This window comes from Mustela nivalis (genome assembly GCF_964662115.1).
Source record: "Mustela nivalis genome assembly, chromosome: 2".
NCBI lineage: Eukaryota > Metazoa > Chordata > Mammalia > Carnivora > Mustelidae > Mustela > Mustela nivalis.
This window is the reverse complement of record NC_139021.1, coordinates 13,088,524-13,111,199: the sequence shown is the minus strand read 5'-3', so window position 1 is coordinate 13,111,199 and position 22,676 is coordinate 13,088,524.

The window sequence follows — 22,676 nt, the reverse complement described above, 5'->3', positions numbered from 1 at the left end:
AGCAGAGACAGTATGAATTCTCAAGGAGGGGACAAGCCCACCTGAGGCTTTGTTAACCCTAACTTCAAGGTTCCCTGCAAATACAAACCTTGTATTTTGAAAATACAAACCTTGTATTTTCCAGAAGCTCTGTGGGCTAAGTCCAGAGTGCCCCTCCTGAGTGATCATGTTCTGGGAACTCCTGAGATATGGAATGATAGGGAACTAGGAACAAGTGATAACAGGTTCCTCATACTTGCCTTGAATTAGAGGGGAAAAAAAAAAAAAAATCCCTTGCTCTCCTTACCGAGGACAGAATTCTTTTCCATGGTGCCACAATGTGATTTCCTTACTCGTCATATGTCCAAAGATGATATGCACATTTTTAACAAGGAAAGCTGGCAAACATTCCCATTTCAACATAAATGTTGGGGGGGGTGGTTAAGATTTTATTTTATTTATTTGTTTGTTTGTTTGTTTGTTTGTTTATTTTGACGGAGAGAGACCCAGCAAGAGAGAAAACAGAAGCAGAGGGAGTGGGAGAGAGAGAACAGCCTGCCCGCAGAATAGGGAGCCCAATGTGGGGCTCCATTCCCAGACCCTGGGATCATGACCTGAGCCAAAGGCTAACACTTAACAACTGCGTCATCCAGGCGCCCCACAAATGTGTTCTATTAAACACTACACAGAAACCCAAAACAAACCCAAATGTGCTTTTATTTTTTTTTTAAGATTTTATTTATTTATTTGACAGACAGAGATCACAAGTAGGCAGAGAGGCAGGCAGAGAGAGAAAGGAGGAAGCAGGCTCCCCGCGGAGCAGAGAGCCCGATGTGGGGCTCCATCCCACAGCCCTGGGATCATGACCTGAGCCAAAGGCAAACGCTTAACAACTGCGTCATCCAGGCGCCCCACAAATGTGTTCTATTAAACACTAGCCAGAACCCCAAAACAAACCCAAATGTGCTTTTAAAAAATGGCTGGGCTGGTTTAAAATACTCTGAGAACCAAAGTAATTGCCCCATTCCAGGACACTGTAGAAAATGCTGTTGGACAAGGTCTCATTTCTCACCAGTGGTATCTGAACGACAGATCTTCCTATGAACATAATTTGAGAAGAGTGGCTCCATTCTAAACCACTGTTTTTGGTTCCCTCAAAAAAAATATTTCTTTCAGCCTTACATTTCTCGGCTGTGGTCTCTAGTCTGAGGGCCATATCCCTTCTGAAGATTTGGGCAGTTCTACGGAGCCATATTTAACTTGGGTGAATAAAAAAACGAACTCCCTTTAATAAAAGTGGCATTGTTTCTGCAGTCAGGTAATTCCAAGTCGACTCACTTTTTACTTTCCATGGGAATAGTCCTTGAGGAAGAAAGAGGCTTTGTTGAGTTTTGTTTTGTTTTGAGAACAGTCAGTTGGTTCTTTCTACCCTTCCTTCTGGGCGCCAATCTCTCCGAGGAAAACCACAAAGTTCAAGCAAAAATCATGAAAAGGAAAGAAAAGAAAGAATCTGCACATAAACTCAATTTATCGCCATATGAGGTCATTTGTGTCGTTCTTGTCCCCCACCACCAGCCCTGCCCATGGGGGACCCCGCCCAAAACTCTGTCCCGCACATACTCCACTCCTGCTTTAGAGGAGCATGGGGTAAGACCTTGTTCTACATGTTCTGTTCTCAAGGAATCCTGCGGTCTGAGTTTCTGTTTGAATGACTTCTCACCTTCAAACCCACTGAAGTTGTCCTTGTTTGGCTTCTCTTAAGTGACTGAGATGTTAATTGTTCTCAGTTGGTCCGTTTATCAGTGTGACTGTTTCAGTTTTCTTCAAGACAAATGATTAGGTCCTCCAGGCTTTATCAGTGTATTTAAGTATGTTCTTCAGGTGTGGACTCAACTTCGCCCTTGGCTTCCAGGGCCATTTCCTTTCCATACTAGGGTGTAAATAGTGTGAACACACACATACACAGACACAAACCTGCTCTGTGTTATTTTAGAAAGTTGATTCCTTCTCAACGACACTGGAGTGACCCCAAAAGGGTCCAAGTTCTCTTCAAAAAAGAGGTAATATTCTGATCTAAGGATTGAGAAAGCAGGAAAAAATAAATAAATGAATAAAGTAGAGTGATAGGAAAAACTAAGGGATCTCAGTGGATAAGAAAGGCAAAGAGATTAAAATACACTAAGTGCCTTTGCTGGGCTCTTATATTATTCCCTGCACTCCTTAGAGCAAATTTAGCTGACATGCAGCACAATTACCTCTTTCCTACAGAAAGGGCATTGAAACTGGGAAAAAGGAGTCCACTTGCTGAAAGTTACATAGGAAGTAAGTGATGGGTTTCCCAAAAGCCCAATTATTTTCAACTTATCACTGAAGTAGCTGAGGTTCAGAGAGGCAAAGCAACTTGTCTAGGGTTACCAAAAAATAGGTAACAGAGCTGGGATTCAAGCCAAGTCTGCTGCTTCAAAGTAATTTCAAGGCAAAGCCTAAACACCAGGAATTGGAAGGTGGATCAATATATATGACAAGATCGATCTTGTTTAAATACATATCAGGCAGCAACCATCCTATGAGTCAACTGGAGGAGAAATGTATGCTTTTATTAGCCAGGATAGGCTCAACTATGCTGCAATAATAGACAAACCTTGACCTCTCAGCAGCTTAACATAAGAAACGTTTGATTCTTACTCAGCAACCACTACAGCTCCCTTTGGTGACTCCAGCATCCAAGCTTCTTCCATCCTATGATTTCACTATCTTGATAAAGACTCCATGATCACCCACACAAGAAGGAGAGAGAAAGGAGGGCACATGATGCTCTTAATTGCCTGGGCTTGGGAGTCACACAAATCACTGCCTTTCACAGTCCGGTGGTCAGAATCAGTCACTGGCCCCAATCTTCCAAGGGAAGAAAGGAGGCTGGGACACAATGAAAGCCTCCAGACATCTCTACAACATGTCTCCCCTTTCCTTTGGGTCATACAGGAATGCTGAGCATCTTTGTTTAAGAAAATGAACACAACTGAATTCCCTGACAGGTCTATCGAAAACGTAATAGCAAAATGCTTTGCACAACAAAGTAGCAGCTTCTATAAGCTGAGTGATGATGGTGATCTCCAGAATCTCTGGCTATCCTGAGAAATTTGGAGATCACATCACAGCCCTCACTGCATCTAGTCAAGGAAATGTGGAGGGCCCTGCCACCCCTACTTTTGAGAAGAGTTAACCCCGCTTACCTTTTCAAAACCATTCTAACTTGTGAGACCAAAGAGATGGCCTAGAGTTAGCAGCTTTAAAACAAACTGAATGTTTAACATGTAAGTATAAATAACATGCAGTAATAAATAAACCCTGAAATCTCACTAACTTAACATAAGAGACATTTGGTTCCCATAGGATCTTGATTCCCACAGGAAGAACCCTTGAGTGAGCTTAAACTGTTCGGTGAGATTTGCCTAGGGAAGGCGAGCTCTTGTCAAAAATCACTGCAGTCGGGGCGCCTGGGTGGCTCAGTGGGTTTAAGCGTCTGCCTTCGGCCCAGGTCATGATCTCAGAGTCCTGGGATATCGAGCCCCGCATCAGGCTGTCTGCTCAGTGGGGAGCCTGTTCCCCGCCCCCACCTCCCTCTCTGCCTACTTGTGATCTCTGTCTGTCAAAAAAAATTTAAAAAATTAAAAAATCACTGCACTCAAGCTTCCTGGGAAGCAATCAGCAAGAGGGATCCGAGGTACTAGGAGACGCTGATTCTTCACCTTCACGCTTCATTTCTTTATTCATCTTCCATATCTACACCCTGCCATGTCCAAAGAGGTGGAAGAAGAGTAGTCAGCACCTGTTCTTTTTTGAAAGTGACAGAAACCCAACTCAAACTGGCTTAAAGAAAAGGAGGGGATGTTTTGGCTCATGTAACCAAAAACTGCCATACGGGAAGAGTATGCCTCAGAAGAAAGCCAACAGGGAAGAAAGCTGATCTAAGAGAAGGAGATGTTGGGGTACCTAGGTGGCTCAGTCGGTTAATTGTTCTTCTCCTGATTTCAGCTCAAGTCATGATCTTGAGGTTGTAAGAGGAACCCCACACCAGGCTCTGCACTCAGCAGGGAGAGTGATTGAGATTCTCTCTCCTTGTCCCTCTGCCCCTCTCTCTCAAATCAATAAATGAATAAATCATTTAAATAATAATAATAATAATAATAATAATAATAATAATAATAAGAGATGTCACAAACCCCTTGATCCAATTGTGTCTTAAAAAAAAAAAAAACATGTAGTTGGGTAAGCCATAAACACTGTTGCCTTTTAAAATGTGTTGTGTATTGTTTTGTTTGATTAGGCTCCTCCAATATTAGTTTCTATTGTTTACAATTGAAAGAGCTCCAGCCAATAAATGTTGAATTGTTGGGCTTATTTTACAGACCGTGGGGAGCCATAGAAGGATAGGATTTTGGACAAGACAAGAACACAGTCAGGTTTTGCTATAAAACAAATCACTGACCTTGATCTCATGATCGTTCATGAATCAGTATTCACTCAGCTGTTTCATAGGTATTTGCTGAATGCCTTACTAAATACTAGGCTCTGATTTATGTGTTTAATATAGAAGTAAAAAAAGACAGACAAGTCTCTGCAATTGCGAAGTTTATATTCTAATAGGGAAACAGATAACAAACACCTGGAGAAGATGACTGATCTTCAGTCAAAGGGCAAAGTCTGATGAGTACTGCTTTAATTCCAGGGTAGTCTCGATTCTGGGGAGATGAATTGGTCTCATATCCTGACCCTGGAGGAAGACCAATTTCTGGGTAAATGACATTCCAACCTCCCATCCCCAGCTCTGAGATGGTGAATTTGCTCTCACCTTTGAGACATGCCAGCCATTCCTTTTCATTAGCCAACAGAGCCATGGGACACAATGGGAAGAACCCCATGCCAGATCGTCATGAACCTCGCTGGATTGGAGCCCCAGCTCTGCCCCAGGAAGCCATCTCTCTACTGTCCGCATCTCACAATTTAACAATAGAATGAATTGGGAGTGCTAGGCCAGTTTAGTGAGTAGAGCATACCACTCTTGATCTTGGTATCATGAGATTGAGCCCCACATACGGTATAGACTTTGCCTAAAATTAAAAATAAAAAAATTAATAAAATAAAATAAAATAAAAACAACAGAATGAACTGGATGAGACATTGTCTACATTCTGTGACTCCAAGAGCAATGTAAGCCATTCCATTGTAGAGGTCTATCCCAATTCCTGGTTCATGGAATGAACATGAAACATGCACATGAAATATCTGCTGGATGAGTTCTTGACGGACTAACTGAGATGCATCAGAAGACTAAAATTTAATACCTCCAACATGAGAACATGGATATCAGAGAAAACCAAACTTATATACTCTTTTTAAATGATTTAACTGGTGCACCTAGATGGTTCAGTGGGTTAAGCCTCTGCCTTCGGCTCAGGTCATGGTCTCAGGGTCCTGGGATTGAGCCCTGCATCAAGCTCTCTGCTCACCCGGGAGCCTGCTTCCCTTCCTCTCTCTCTCTGCCTGCCTCTCTGCCTACTTGTGATCTCTGCCTGTCAAATAAATAAATAAAAGCTTTAAAAAAAAATGATTTAACTGATGGGTTAATTGTGTATCTCTCTCCTGGCACGTTTCCGGAGAGGTGTTTGGTTTGTGGCTGGGGCCCAGGGCCTGAAAGAAACTCTGGCACTCAGACAATACTCCATAAAATGAATGAATGAGTGAATTAATACTATAAGGGTTTACAGAGTAAGCCAGGAAGGTTTTCAAAGACAATAGCATTTGACCAGAGCCTAGACAAATTATTAGAATTTCAAAAGTGAAATTAGAACTTTGCTTGGGCAGATCAATGTCCAGCACAATATTACAATGTATTGTTGACCAAACGACTAAAGTTGGAAAACAGTCCAGGAAATAACTTGGAAAAGGCAAATTCAGAGAGGCGTGAATGCAATGAGGAAGTAGTATGTAACAGCTATCTACTGGGCAAACCACTCAAAAATACATTGTCTTATAAAAAAAAAGAGTAACTTTACAATGAAGAAACCTGGAAAACACTGTTCTTTTTTTTTTTTAAGATTTTTATTTGTTATTTGACAGAGAGGGACACAGCAAGAAAGAGAACAAAAGCAGGGGGAGTGGGAGAGGGAGAAGCAGGCTTCCCGCCCAGCAGGGAGCCCGATGTTGGGATCAATCCAAGGACCCCAGGATCATGACCTGAGTCAAAGGCAGACACTTAACAACTGAACCACTCAGGCGCCCCCAAAACACTGTCTTAACCAAGTGTGGAAGTTAATATCACCAAATAATGTCAAGACAGTCTCACGTACCCCCTACTATGATATGATAAGAAGGACATTTCACTTCACATCTGTGGTATTCCTTTCCCAAATGTGAAATATCCAGTCTAATCATCAAAAAATATCAGGCAAATCCAAGTTGAAGGACATGCTACAAAATACCTAGCCAGTGATCCTAAACTTGTCAAAGTTATGAAAACAAGGAAGACTAAGAAACTCTCACAGATCTAAGGAGATGAAGGAAAAAAGAGCTAAATGCATTGCAGCATCTTGGATTGGATTCTGGAGTAGAAAAAGGGCATTAGTCCAAATGCTACCAGCAGTTTAGTTCAGAGTAATATGCCAATATTGGTTTATTAGTTTTGACCAAGAAAACTTGCACCATAATAGTATAAGATGATAATGTTGAAGGAAATTGAAACTGTGGGAGAGTATTATCTTTCCAACTCTTTCACGAACTTTAAATTATTCCCAAAATACGGAATGCCATACATTTAGCTCACAACTGTTACAGGCAAGAGATTTGGTCTGGATTCTGCTCGGTGGATCCAGTCTGGGCTGAGCTCACTCATGAAGCCACAGTCTGCTGTAGGTCAATAAGTTAGTTCTGTCTCTAGGACATGGCTTAGCTTTGGGCTGGTGCACCATGACTCTACCCCACTTCATATCTCATCCTCCAGGATTCTAGCCTGTTTGTCTACATGGCAGCTGGGCGGGTTTCTAAGAAAGCACAAAAAGCTTCTTGAGACCTAGACTTGGACCTAGAGCGCCATCAACTCCACCTCATTTTAATGGCCAAAGCAGGTCACAGACTAGCCCAGATCCACGGGAGAAGAACAGGTATCATTGCCTATGGAAGCAATTCACAGGCATCTTGCATGAATTCCTGACATTTCTGCAGTCCTTCATGCAGTGTCCTTAATCCTCTTCTTCGCGAACCTCCCAACAGTTGTGAATAGCCCAGAGAAGTTCAGCGAAGCAGATTCTTGCCATCCATTGGCAGCCACTGGCAGGGAGACCTTGGGGTGGGGAGGTCAAGCCCCAGTAATTCTCATTAGGAACTCCCCCTTCCCCGATCTGAAGAAGCTCACAGACCTTCTTCACAGATAGGTCTGTGTCTGAATCCCAGCTTTTCCACTTATTACCTTAGTCGTCTTTGCAAAATTTTACCTCCCTGCACCTCAAAGTCTTCCTTTATAAACGGGGAGAAGAGTAATAATGTTAGAGCATTGTTATAAGTTCAGGATGTAAGCAAGACAGTGCCTAGGCTTCCCTTTCTTTCCACTTCCCAGCCTACACCTCACTGGAGGAGAACAAAAACACTATGGTGTGACATCAGGAAGACGTCACAGCTCTGTTACAAGGGGCAACCCAAGCAGCTTCCAGTCCCTTGAAGGACAAGACCATCCTCTGTAGAGTCAGAATTGGACAATAGCTAACTAACCACCAGACATCAAGCTGCACCTCTCTTCTCATTTTTTTTTCCCTAAAGATTTATTTGAGAGAGAGAGACTGTGAGGGGAGGAACAGGGAGAAGGGAAAGAGATAAGCAGACTGGTGCTGAGCGCAGACCCCCAGGCAGGGCTCCATCTCATGACCCTGAGCCGAAATCGAGTCAGACGCTTAACTGACTGTACCACCCAAGCATCCCTCTTTTCTTTCTTAAAACACCAGTCTGGAGGGTGTTACCGTTCTTGCTTTATGGAGAGCCAGGCATGGAGAGCTTGGGGTCACATAGCCATGGCGTGAGAGAACAGAGATTAGGACCCAGCCCCTGCTGGCTGCTGCAGTGTATTTTCCCTGCCCCTAGCTGTGTTATCCTCCACAACCTAGCCCCCACTTAATAACAGGCGCAATTCCAAGCACTGTATAGTCCTTGCTTGAGACTGAGGTGCCCCAGGGACAAACTCTGAGCAGCCTTTGGTCACCAAGATTCTAAATTAAAAACTCCGACTAACCTTCACCCACCCCATGGAACTATTTCCAACACTGTTATTCCAACCCCCATCCCCCAAGAACTACAGCTGTTTAGAAGCAAAGCATTAGGGAGTAAGATAATGAGACTTCAAAATTGCCAACATTATTCAACCCCAAAGCTCCAATAGAGGCATTCACAGCTTCCCATCCTTCCCCATGACAGTCAGTGTCTCCAGGTCACCACTGAGAACCCAGAAAGGTGTGAAGATATAAAATCCTACTCTTCCAGAACTGGAAAGTTGTCCAAAGCTTTTAACTGCACACATGTGACACGTGAAGCCCAGAGACACAGTGATTTGTCCACAGTGCTAACTGGAAACATGAGAAATCCACAGTGGTTTTCTGCCCTGGATTGCATTTGACAAGGACTTTGTGAACCAGGAGGACATATGACCGTTTTACAGAAGAGTGGCTAAGGCAGCAGATCAAGGGCATTCAGAGTGTCTGAACAAAACCGGGGCTGGGGCTGCCTTCTGACTTCTAGTGCATCACATCAGCGACCAAGACCCAGTCTTGTCTAGTCCAACTTTGACTCCTAACTTTGTGTCTTTAAGTAAATCATGACACTCTGAACCTCAGCCTTCTTGTCTCTGAAATGTGTGTAGGGATGATTATACCAGAGAGCTGCTGAAAAACTTAAAATGAAATCACAGTAATCATGCTCCTTGATATTTATCCAAAACAACAGAAAGCTTATGTCCACACAAAAACCTACACAGAGATTTTTTTTTAGTAGTCTCTCTTCATAATTGCCAAAACTAGGAAGCAGCAAAAATGTCCTGTAGATAAATGGATAGACAGACTGCAGTCCATCCATTCAAACAATGGAATATCACTCAGGGTGAAAAAGAAATGGGCTAGCAAGCCATGAAAAGACATGGAGGAAACTTATATGCATGTCACTGAGTGAAAGACCCCACTCGGAAAAAGCTACACACTGTATGAGTCCAGCTACATGACTTTCTGGGTAAAGCAAAACCAGGAAGACAGTAAAACTATCAGTGTTTCCAGGTAGGGATTGGAGGATGAGAGAAGGAAAAATAGATAATAGAGAATTTCTAGGGCTCTGGAAATACGGGTTGATACCATAATAATGGATACATGTCATTATACATTTGTCCGAATTCTAGAAACTACAATGCCAAGAGTGAGCTCTCAGATAAACTGGGAACTCTGGGGAATCAGGATGTGTCAATATGGGTTCACTCTTGGTGGGAAATGGACCATTCTGGTAAGTGTTGTAGTAGATCACGGGGGAAGCTGTGCATGTGTGGGATGGGAAATATATGTGAAATACCATCCTCTCAAATATGCTGTGAGCATAAAATGGCTAAACTAAAAAAAAAAAAAAAATTGTCTTTAAAAATAATTTTTAATTAGAGAATGTTAATAAAATGAAATCATGGTGCATCAAGCTTCTGATGTAGAATTTAGAATGCAGCCAGTGCTGCAGGAATTATTGCTGTTTATATGATTTCAGTTCCAAAGCCCAGTTTTTAAAAAATGTTACTTCATCCAGGGCTTTATTTGGAGTTTCAAAGGACTGTGATTGCCTCCCTGGGCTCCATTCAACTCTTTGCCTTTCTTTTTCTTTTCTCTCTCTCTCTCTCTCTCTTTTTTTTTTTTTTTTCCTGTTTAAATGAAAAAAGTGATTCAAAGTGTGAATTTAGAGACAGAGAACTTTTGTTTGAGCTCTGATGTAATTTTTAGATGATTTATTCACAGCAGGTGATCTACAAATTCAGACACCTTGTCTTACGGCCTGAACTCTTTCCAATTCACTCAGCTCGGCTTTAGCTGATTTTGTAGAGACAAGGTCTAAACATTGCATTCTATGACAGAGATTGCAATTGCGGGGGGGGGGGGGGTTAAGATTTTTTTTGTGGGGGGTGGTGGGCACCTGGTTGGGCACCTTGGGCCTCTGTGTTCAGCTCGGGTCATGATCTCAGGGTCCTGAGATCAAGCCCTGCATTGAGCTCTCTGCTCAGCAGGGAGCCTGCTTCCCCCTATCTCTCTCTGCCTGCCTCTCTGCCTACTTGTGATCTCTGTCTGTCAAATAAATAATTAATTTTAACAAAAAAAATAAAGATTTTTTTTTAAGTAATCTCTACCCTCAACCTGGGGTTTGAACTTAACAACCCTGAGATCAAGAGTCACACACACTCTACCAAGTCTCCCAGACATCCCTATTTTGACCCTAAGTAATGGGGAAGCTCTAATTTGTCCTTTTGTTTTATCTTGCTCATCGTAGGCAGCTAAAAGGAGCACAGCACCCCCATGTCAAAAAGGCCTCAATTCTGGGCACCTGGGTGTCTCAGTCTGTTAGGCGGCGATCAAACCCCACACTGGGCTCCCTGCTAAGTGGGGAGTCTGCTTCTCCCTTGCCCTCTGCTCCTCCCCTGCTTGTATTCTCTCTCTCTTAAGTAAATAAATAAAATCTTTTTAAACAAAGGGAGGGGAGGGAAGTCCTCACTTTCAGGTGCTTCTGAGTCTGTGTTCTAGGAGAACCAAGTGTCCATTCCCTTTGTCCTGATCCGTCTCTATGTTTGAATCAGTTATGAATCCTCTTGCTCAAACATTCTTACCCATCAACACATTCGTAGCTGGAAACTTTGGCCTCAGGACTTTGTTTTATCCCCTTCCTGTATCATCCAAGGCATTGGATGTACGCCTCTAACCCAATGGAGTACAGGTGAAGCTAAGCAAACAATTAAAAAGAGAATCGCTGCACATTAACAATGAGAGTTGACTGAGCATTTGTGATGCACTGTACAAAAGAAGCAGGTTGTATGCATGATCTCATTTATTCCCCCCAAGAACCCGGTGAGGATGGTACCTTTATTGACCCCACATCAGAAATGAGAGAACTGGGGCTCACAGAGTCATCTGGATTTATAGAGCACGGACCATAGGATTTGAACCTAAGGACCTCTGTTCTCCACCCACTTCCTGCTTCATGAGTTATGAGTGTGGGAACAAACAAGTGGATGGACTGTTATTAGGAATGTTCCATTTATTTCTCCAGGTTCTGACCCTCAAATGGCCACGTGGGGCTCTACTGCTTGCTTCAGTTGCTCAATTTCATCGGCATCCTTGAGGAAGCTGATTGGCTAATCCATTTTCAATGAATATTCAGGTTTGTTTAGTTTTTTTAAGTCAGGATAATTACCCCTTGGGGTGCCTGGGTAGGTTCAGTCAATTAAGCATCTATCTTTGGCTCAAATCATGATCTCAGGGTCCTGGAATCGAGCCCCACGTCAGCCTCTGCACTCAGCGGGGGGGAGTCTGCTTGAGATTCTCTCCCTCTGTCCCTCCCTCCCATGTGCGTGCTCTCTCGCGCGCAAATAAATAAATAAATAGCTTTAAAAAGTCAGGATATCTACCTCAATAGACGCTATTTCCCTAGTGACATTCAGAGTCTCTCTCCTGCCCTCTTCAGAGTGCTTGTATTTGAATCTCTGCTCTACCGTTTACTCACTGTTTGGCTGTACCCAGATTATTTAACTGCCTTGTGCTGGGGTTACCTCCTCTGTAGGACATATATAAGAATGGTATCAGTCTGATTGGATTGCGGCAAGGACTCTGATGAGGACATGTTAAGTGCTCAGAGGAAAGTCCAAGGACAGAAATCTCTCCGTCCTGTCGAGTGGCCCTGGGCTTGCATTTGCACTGCATCTGGAGACAAGGGCCAACATCTCAAGGCCATTTGTGAATGACAAGAGGGAAGCAAATAGCCCTCCTCCTTCTACCTTCCACTCTCCCTGACCCGGCTTCCATGTTGGGATTTCACACAGAAATGAACTATTCCACCAGTAATTAAACTAAAATAAAACAGTTGAGAATACTTCGCCTCCCGGTGTTGGCTAAGCCCCCTCCAATCCCAACCTTCTGCATCTTTAGCTCTGTCCCCCATGCCGGGAGCTGTCTCCAGCAGCTCTTATTGTCCACCTGCAGTGAGCAAATCTCTTTATTGCACCGCCAGGTGTAGCTCATTTGCAGGGGAGCCGGCCTCTACGCTGATAAGGCATAAAAAATGAGCTATGGAGTAATAGTCCAGCCATATGTCCTTCCGCCTTATCTGCAAATCTCATTATCAGCAGTTTTATGGAGGCTGTTCGGGCCACTTGGTTCTCTTATCCTCACCAACAAATGCTCTCGTCCAGTCTTTTTCGGGTCTCCTTTGGGAAGCTACACCAATAATGGAGTATCTATTTTTTTTTAATTGGCCTATCAATTAAGATGTGCTTCCATTGTTTATGTAATTATTAGATTTGTCCCCACTGTTAATCAAAGAAATGCAGATTAAGGCAAAGCTTTTTTTTTTTAGAAAGATAACAAACCCAGTCCTAAGGCTGTCCCATGTATTTGGGGCAGTCTGAGTCACTGTAACATCTCTCTCCAAGGGCTTTAGCTATGGTACATCAAGGGCCTTACAAATGCTTCTCCCTCAATAATTCTGCCACTGAGACTCTACCCCAAGAAAACAGTCCTATAGATAAAAGCATTATGCCCCAAGATGTTCATGTCAGTGTTCTTTACCATAGCAAATCAATGATAAAAATGGAAACATCTTTAAAGGAAATGGTCAAGTGAGCTACTTCATAATCACTTCAGAGAATATTTTTATAGCAGCTTAAAATTATGCTTTCAAGGACACCATTGATTTTGGCAATACAGTGTTAAATTTTCTTAAGTGGAATACAAATGAACACAAACAGAATAATTAGAAGTGTATAAAACACAAAAATCTTTTGTTTAAAAGAAAGACAAGAAAATAGAAAGACACTAATGAATGGATATGATTATGGTCAGTCCGGAGTACTGCAAGGGCAAACGAATGCCCAGAATTGGACTGGAGAGGGTCAGGGAAGCCTCTCAGAGAATCTAGACGATGACCAAAAGTTAGCCAGGGAAAGACGCTCAAGGCAGAGGAGCAGCACATGTGAAAGTCCTGATAGAGGAAACGCATGCTAAACAGGAGTTACTGAGGCACAGACGATCTTCTTCTGAGATTTACTCTCCTATCCCAAACCAGGAACTAAAATTCCCTTATGAATAATAAGAATTAATTTCATCCTCTGAAAAGAAAGCTTGCAACTGAAAGTCTGAGCTTGGCATGTATTAGAGAAGCATGGTAATAATGGTATTTATCAGTCAAGGTTGTTGTGGCACAAAGAGTTAGTGCACTTAAGTGCTTACAACAGGGCTGGCAAAGGGCCACGTACCATGAAAAGATGCTCGATATTACTAGCCACCAGGGAAATGCAAATCAAAACCACAATGACATACTACTTCACACCACTAGCAGGACTATAATAAAAATATAGATAAGAGCAAGTGTTGACGAGACTGTGGAGAAACTAGAACCATCATGCACAGCTGGTGGGGTTGTAACATGGCACCACTGCTTACGAAATGGTGTGGGAAGTTCCAGTGACCCCAGATCCAACGTTTCCATTCTCATGTATACATTCTCAGATGCACAGATGTATGCATGTATATACATACACCCCAAAGAAATTAAAGCCTACATCCACACAAAATTTGCACAAGAATGTTCATAACAGCATTAGCTATAATAGTAAAATGTGGAAACAACCCAAATGTCCCTCAACAAATAGAGATGAATAAAATGTGATATAGCCATATACTGCCATGTTACTCAGCAATTAAAAAAAAAAATAAGGTACTGCTAGATGCTGCATGAATGAACCTTGAACACAATATGCTAAGTGAAAGAGGCTGTCACATAGGGCCAGATATTGTGTGATTCCACTGATATGAGGCGGCCAAAATAAACAAAACCATAGAGGCGGAAAGCAGAGTAGTGGTTGCCTAGGGCTGGGTGTTGAGGGGAGATAACGAGTAACTGCCAAGAGGTACAGGGTTTCTTCTGAGGCGACGAAAACATTCTAAACGTTGGGTGCCTGGGTGGCTCAGTCAGGTAAGCATCCAACTCTTGGTTTCTGCTCAGGTGAGGATCTGAGGGTCCTAAGATCCAGCCCTGTGTGGGGCTCTGTGCTGGCCCTGGAACCTGCTTAAGATTCTCTCTCTTGGGGCCCCTGGGTGGCTCAGTGGGTTAAAGCCTCTGCCTTCGGCTCAGGTCATGATCTCAGGGTCCTGAGATGGAGCCTCTGCTTAGCAGTGAGCCTGTTTCCTCCCCAACCCCCGCCTCGCCTGACTCTCTGCCTACTTTGATCTCTGTCTGTCAAATAAATAAATAAAATTTTAAAAAAAGAAAAAAAGATTCTCTCTCTCCCTCTGCACCTCCCCACCCACCCACACTTGCACACGCACACACACTCAATAAATAAATAAAGAGTATGGTATGTGAATTTCATTTCAATAAAGATGTTATAAGATATATATATATATATATATATATATATATATATATATATAGTGGGGCGCGTGGGTGGCTCAGTTGGTAGGTGTCTGCCTTCAGCTCAGGTCATGATCCCAGGATCCTGGGATCGAGCCCCGAGTCGGGCTCCCTACTCAACAGAGAGTCTGCTTCTCCCTCTGACCTTCCCCCTGCTCACGCCTCTCTCTCATGCTCTCTCTCTCTCTCTCTCTCTCTCCCTTTCTCTCTCTCACTTGCTTGCTTGCCCACTCACTCTCAAATAAACAAACAAACAAACAAAAATCTTAAAAAAAATAAAATTAGGGCCAAGCACCTGGGAGCATAGTATGTACTTCATATTAGCTAGTATCATTATTAGTCAATAAATAACTCTTACGTACCTCCTTCCTAAGAGTGAAATCTTTCCTCGTAATCAGAGCTGTAGATAGACCAGGAAATTTTCTAAATCAGAGGCATCAAACTCAAAGGCCTGCGAGGACCAGGCAGAAGCCAGGAAGGGGCCGTGAGTGAGCTGAGTGGGCTCAGCGTAAGGAGGAGGAGAGACTGAAACTGTGAAGCTCAAGGCTCTTCTAAAGAAAGCAGCGGCTGCCTCTCAGCCTCCAGCCACGTGGGAAGACAAGCCCAGGATTAGCAAAGCTGGGTTCTCAAGAGAAGCAGAAATTCAGACTCTTATGTGAAATCTATTGACTTTTAATGTCATAAATGCTGAGAAGGTCAAAATCTGCATCTGAGCCAACGTATCAGCAGGCACGTGTGGGTCCTCGAGCCGGCTTGCTCTCTCTGCTCCAAGCACTTTAGCCTGATTCCCAAAATGATCGCCGAGCCTCCACCTTCCCTCCCCAGCCCTAAAGCCAGGTTGACCCCCCTCACCGCCTCCGCCAGAATCCACCCAAGCTGCAAAAAGAGACAGAAGAAATTCATATAAATCCAGAGTCCCAAAACATTCTCATCGAAGCCAAGGTAAGGGTAGGGTGTCATGGAGAGAGCTTGGGGTGCCCCAGTTTTGATTCCTAATCTAATTAGAGAACCCTATAACGGAGTCTTTATTCAAAGACCAAATCTAATTTGCAATTGAATGTCTCCAGTGAAGCCAGTTTTTATTAATTTCCAGCACAACATTCAGATAGACTGGCCAGAACTTCAATATGTTCTTATTTAGTGTTGAATCCTCTAATGCATTAAAATTAATTATTTCAGTTTTATGGCAAACTGTCTACAGCCAGCCTCCAGGCTGGGCACCTCATGCCTCTCCTCCCACGTCAGCTGGGGAGGTGTCAGTATAATTATTGAAGGGGTTGAAAGGTAAAGGGCACGGAATGGGAAGGGAAATGAGCCTACAATTATGCACTAACGCTTCAACAGGGAAGCAGATGGCATTCCTTGCATAAATTATTATTTATCCACGGAATTCCCCTCTGCCTATTACCAAATCAACCCTTTTAAGAAATTCTTTGTTGGGCCTGTGAAGTTCCCTGGCCAGTGTCCAACCTCTGCTTCCCTCCCCCTCTGCTTGCCTGCAGAGACAGAGTGAGGGTGATCATTCCAAGATGGCCCACAGACAGCAGGCAAGGGTTTCCAAAGGCACGGATATTCCCAGTCCGTTTGGACTGAAGGGCACAGAGAGGAGAGTCCACTCTACCTCGTAAACTAGAGGCTGGGTGCAAGCAGAGAGTGAGGAGCAGAGTCACCAGCCTGGTCTTCACCCCCAAGTCATATGACCTACCCCACATGGACACCCACCAAGACGCCAGCTAGAGCACACAGCTTGGCACTGGCCCTGCATTCGCTCACAGGCCTCTTGAAGAAGTCCCTGAGGTAGTCAATGGCGTTCCCATCTGAGAAAATAAAGAGATCAGAAGCTCAGAAGCAAAGACTATCGCTGATTTTAACAACAAAGTAGCTGTCACTTCTGAGGACACGCCTTCCCAAGTAACCTTTTCTAAGAGGCAGTTATCACTACTACAGAAACTGAAGAAACTGAGGCTCATTTCAGTGAAGTAATTTTCCCAAGGCTCCACACCCAAAGTCAGTGCCAGCATGTGACCCGAATCTCATAGGGATGCACAGGACTGCCAGGGCTTATAGGATTGGGGGGCTGTGTCCTCTCCCCTGGACACCATTGCTGCCCTTCCTCTGCCCTCGACCCCTCACCAACACAAAGTCTACTACACAAAGCAAATATGTTGCTAACCTGCCTTATAGAACTTCCCAAGCAAACAGAGAGAGAGAGAGAGAGAATGTGTGCTTTACCAAGCCCTTTGGAGGGCAAGGACCCGTCCATTTATATGAATTCATTGTCTTCACACTCATGTTCTCTTTGAAACCCCCCCCCCCCCCGCCAATGCCTTGGCCACTATGCACCACAGAAAGGGGTAGCGGTGAGAGGTGAAGTGCTCTATTTGATTCCTCCAGCATTTCCCATGGGAAACTTTCCCCCCATCTGAGCATCAGCAGCAGAGAAATAACAAGTGCCTGGTCCCAGTGTCTCTGAAACTTGAGTCGAGCAGATCCAGGCAAGCTGTAGGATCAGAAGGACTTCGCAAGGCATCCCATCTCCTATATTGTCTGTGTGTCTGTGTGAATCTGAGCAAGTCTTTGTAACACCTCCCTTTGCCCATCTATAAAACGGAATACCAATCCACACCTCGTAGTGTTACTGTAGAGATTTAGGGAGAGCTTTCAGTGGCTGTCTAACATTGTGCACTCACAGAGATGATGCAGTTCGCTTCATGACCAAGTTCATACACAGAACAACAGAAAGACAGAGAGGATTCATGAAGCCATACTTAGTAATATTCTTCAATGGCTTTATTATTTTCTGTGCTAGTCCATTTCTGTGAAAAATGTTGATCGCGGCTAATTACATTGATTGTATGACCCTGTAAAGGGTCCTCACTTTCCATGGGAAAAGTCTGACACTGAGCTTCTCCCAGCCTGGTACTTATCGCCATATTCCCACACCTCCCTCCTCTCTTCTATTCTGGTGGATTTTCCTCTGGGTGGGCTTATAAAAGTGGGAGGAAAGAGAGCTACGGGGGTGGTATTTAAAGCTGTGCTGAACTTTGGTTTGGTTTTGATTTTATTGCTTTTGTTCTTTGGTCAGCAAGTCCAGTCGACTTCTCTGGGCTGGCTCCTGTCTTCGTCCCCCTGCCTCCAACCATCTCGGGTCTCACCTGTCATCCAGGACACATGCACACAAAGCTTGTCTGTCCATGGAACTGAAGCAAGGAGGAATTATCAAAGCTTTTCTCTCTTTTTTGAATAAAACTGGGCTGCGTTGGGTATGCCTCCTCTTGGAAGCTCCCTCTATTTGCCAAGGGCCCATCATGTACCAGGCACCATGTTGGCTAGACCCAGTAGACCACGTGGTCTGTGAATGGCAGGCCAGGCCTCAGTGCAATATGTTGGCTTTCTTGGCCAATGCAAATGCGAGTAAACCACAATCTTCCTTGATCCCGGAAGCTTCTATTCAAGAAGTCGGGGGTGAAAACCCACCAAAGTAGTAAACTGTTAGATTCCTTATCATGAGAGAATGAGAGGATGGTTAAGCCCTCAAAGGAAGAGGGAAAACATCAGGAAAAGGGGAAACCATCAGGAAAAGCTCCTAGAAAAACAAACATCAACTGGATTATCAGCTGGATTCCTAAAACCTAAAAGCAGAGATTCCAGACCAGCAGCCAGAGGGCTGAATCCACCCCACAGACATGTTTTGTGTCAACACATAAGTTTTAAAATTAGTTGCCAACATTTTAAAACCTGAACTCCCACCTTCCCTGAGGAACTGGAAGACCCCCTATTGAAGGGGTTGACTAGCAGGTTGTTACAAAGCAGCTGTCAGCCTCCCACAGGCAAATGGTCTCCAACTTGGCACAGTCCCCACTGCTCCCTATTGTTTTCCTAATTTACATTCCCTGCCAGGCCCCCGTAAGCATCTGAGTTGGCCACCTTAAACTAAAATTTGATAGGAAGAAATGTGGGCTAGAAGTCAAGAGTTTCTAAATCTGGATGATGGTTGATGCTTCGAAGGAAAAGTTTTTCCAACGTCTAGGCCAACTCACCAGGGCATGAAAGCAGATGCGGATCTCAGCACAGGCCTTAGTGAACTGGGGACCAAGCTACTCCCTTGTTCTGTGCATCTTCCAGGACCACTGCGTGGTGGTCAGCCCCTGGACAGCAGAGGAATTCAGTTAAAGAAGGGAAAGTCTCACACAATGCCTTGATTTGTATTAAATAGGAACAATGCATAATTCTGCTTTCCAGAGCTTTCAAAATTTTGCTTTTTCTGGAAGAACAGGTCTATAAAAGGGCACATGCTCAGAATAGTAAGTCCTGTAGCAGTTGGTGACGGGGGAGGGGTGGGTCAGGAATTAGTCACCAAACACCAAACAATCTCTTTGTGATGCCAGACTTCACTTTCTCCTCTGTCCAGTGACAAGCTTGTCTCAGTTCACAAATTTTCATGCTTGGTGAAGAGGTAGAGGCTCTAGATGTTATGCAATTGTCTATGGGGGACCATGAAATGGTGATGCATTAAACTTAAAATAGCTCAATAAATAATTTTCTGCTAAATCCAGGATCCACACTAACAACTGTTAACATTCACAAAGTTTGGGCGAGGCACAAGGCTCTGTGGGAAATGCATCAGCTCATTCAGTTCTTACAGCATCTTCAATAAGATGGGTGCTACAGTTATGGTAGTCCCATTTTACAGATGAGAAAAGTGAGCTTTCGGGGAGGTCATGGGACTTGCCAGATTTAACAAGCCAATTCCCCAGCCTCTGCGTATATTCTAGATTCTTTTTTTTTAATAGTTTGTTTGTTTTAAGATTTTATTTATTTGACAGAGAGAGAGATCACAAGTAGGCAGAGAGGCAAGCAGAGAGGGGGGAAGCAGGCTCCCTGCGGAGCAGAGAGCCCGATGCGGGACTTGATCCCAGGACCCTGGGACCATAGCCTGAGCCAAAGGCAGCGGCTTAATCGACTGAGCCACCCAGGTGTCCTGATGTGGGGCTGGATCCCAGGACCCTGAGATCATGACCCCATTAGATTTCTTACCCAGCAGTACATTAGCGCGCATCCTTTCTCTCTAAAAGGATTAACTGATGCCTCCCTTTGGAGCCAGATTTGACACCTCCGACGACATGTAATGTTTGTACTTTCCTGGAGAAGGAAAAAAGAGGGCCCTTCTCTGACATATTGAAAAGGCCACACAGAGCCCATTTTCTCCAGGCGTCCCCTTGATCCCACTCTGAGAACAAAGTTTGTGTTTCCAAAAACTTAACTAGAAGTTCTCCAAAACTGCTTCCAGCTCCAGACTTTGATGATTCTGTCCGGTGGTCGCCAGCGAGAGTGGTAAGCGGAGATGCCACAGAGAAAACAGGGCTTACTCTGGGCCCTGGAGGAAGGCCCGTTCTTGGATAAATCAAGAAGAGGCAGTAAGACATGACGGAGGGCCTGAACAAAAGTTCTGAGGTGGGGACTTGTGTGTCGGTCGGAGTGACTCTAAATCAGAGAAGGCAGAGAGCAGACGCAGGAGGGCCCCGGAGGCAGAGCTTCGAACTCTTTCCTGGCCATTGGAAGCCCGCGGAGACTTTCAAGTGCGGATGAGTCCGCGCATGTGGATAACCGAAGTTTAAGCATTCTAGTTTGTACTATGAGGAGTCTGGCACAAGATGGTTCCAGCAGCTACGTGTAGCTGCATGCAGGGAAAGGGAAGGACAAGCTGGGGCGGTGGGAATGACCTCAGCACAAGGTGGAGTCACGCCAGGGATTCTCGAACGGACACACCAGCCGACACCTTTCTGCGGTCTGGCCGTGCTGGGCATGCGAGGACATTCAGAAGTAAGCCCCACCCTTCTGTGACAACCCAAAACGTCTCCAGACCGTGCCAAATATTCCCTGGGAGGCAGAACCCCCTCCAGTTAAGAGCCATCATTTTATGAGAATCCAAAGGGCAATCATTTCCGAAAGCCATCCGTTTCCCCTTAGAGCAGCAAAAGTCCAGAGGGAAAATGGGAAAGAGTTCATTGGCTTTGGTGATGGGAGTTCACAGGTACCTGCTAGAAAGCTCCTTTCGAATGGACTTACAGAGGAACAGTCTAAAAAAGAGAACCACCAAGGGCAAGCTACAAGCAGAAAGTCAGAAGCCTTGGTTTGGGACTTCTACAAGTCCCTATGAGAACAGGCTCCTATCCCCATGGGCTTCCAAGGAAGGTCAGAGATGTAGAAGCTAAAATCTGCCCCCCACCCAGTGTCCTTTACTATCACCCCCACAAAGAGATTACCTGATGTTTGGTGACTAATTCCTGACCTCCCTAAGGTCTGTCCTAGGGACAGATGTCGCCCAAAAGGACCATAGCAAAGATGGGCCAAGTGAGCGACAAAGTGTGGAGACTTCGGAGATTGGCTTAGGGTTGGCACTTACAGAACAATAAACCAAGCCTTTGAAGAGGCTAAACAAAGGAACCATTTGTCTACTCCAGCAGCTACAAAGGGACGTAGGTTCTGGAGGACTGAGGAATAAAAGAAAGCCACGCTGGAGAGGAAACTAACGTTTAGTGGGTCCAGCCCAGACCCTCCACCAGGCCGTGAAGTCAGTGGGTAAGAGAGAAACCAAATATACTCAGTGTGACACAAGGAATGTAGAGTCTAGGGTTTTAAGTTTAAAACATCTATTTTTTTTTTTTCCTTCTTGGTCGCTTTAAGTGATGCAGAGTAGGGGTGGGAAGAGGGAGACAACATTTTTAAAACATGCATTTTTAAAAATGCACCAAGATTTTCTTCGCTGCCTTTTTTGTTATCATTCCTACAAATGAACGATTGGCCAGATTTCATCTGTTCCTCTGCTGAAGAGCTTTCCAGTATCACTGGGATACTGGTGTGAAAATGCTGGTGAGACCTTCCTTGTCTTTAACGTTCCCTAGCCGGCTTGGGTTTGGATCTCATGGCCCTTCTTTCAAAATTATCTTTCATCTGGAGATACAGATTTATCATTTTCCCCCCTCTCCTCCCCCCCCCCTTGTCAGACCCCACATGACTTCAGGGGGTTTTGAAATTATCAGCCAGCCTTCCTTGGCAGGGGATTGAGGGTTTTCTTTCTCACCACCATGTTGAAACTGGTTGGATTGCTGGGGTCTAGTTTCTGTCTATATTAGTCACAGCTCTTATCTGTCAAAGATCAACTTACTCGTAGGAAACTTTTTGGGGGGCGGGGGAAGAGATATTCAAAGAAAAGGGGAGAAAAAAAAAGAATATAACTGGTGTTATATCATGTAAGTCATACATTCTGAATCTCACCTTTTGTGTCTCTGGAAAGAGTAGAGAAAGTTGGATCAAATTGCTCATTCTTTCTGCACACCCTGCTTTTTTTTCTCAGCCTAAAAGTGGCATCCACAAAGTCACTGTGATAATATGCGTTTGTGAGAATTAATGATTCTTAATTTGTACCGTCCTGGAGGGAAGAATGTTCCCTGCAGTGACATAGTGTTCTCTTCCAGGACAATCTCACTGGACTATTTACTTGGAGTCTCAACCCTGTGGGTGATCACAGAGCTGCCCTTCTGGAGACCTGCCTCCTCTTAGAACCCCAACAACACCCTAAAAAAGGAAAGACACAGCCTTAGAGTGTCCCTAGACCAGAAAACCAGGAATGTTTGGTCAACAGACACTTACTACTGACTTCCAAAAGGAGGTAGAAAGACCAAATTGTCCCTTAAATGGTATCCTTAAAAGATAAACCCCAACAACATCTCTGGGTGATTGGATTACAAACTCCATTCTCTGATTCCTTTATCTTTCTATTTTACATTTTTCCTTTCACAATGATCATGCACCACTTTGGTCATCTGCAAAGATATTATTCCTTTTAATCTCCCCAGACGTGTTCAACCCAGCAAATGTCTACTCTAGATCAAGTGATTCTTAAAAGTTTCTAAAAAACAATGGAGTCCCTGATCCTGGTGGAGATCTGATTTTCTGTTTCCTTGAATAGTCAATAGCCCCTACTTCCTTTGGAGGAACGAAACCATGCCAGGCTG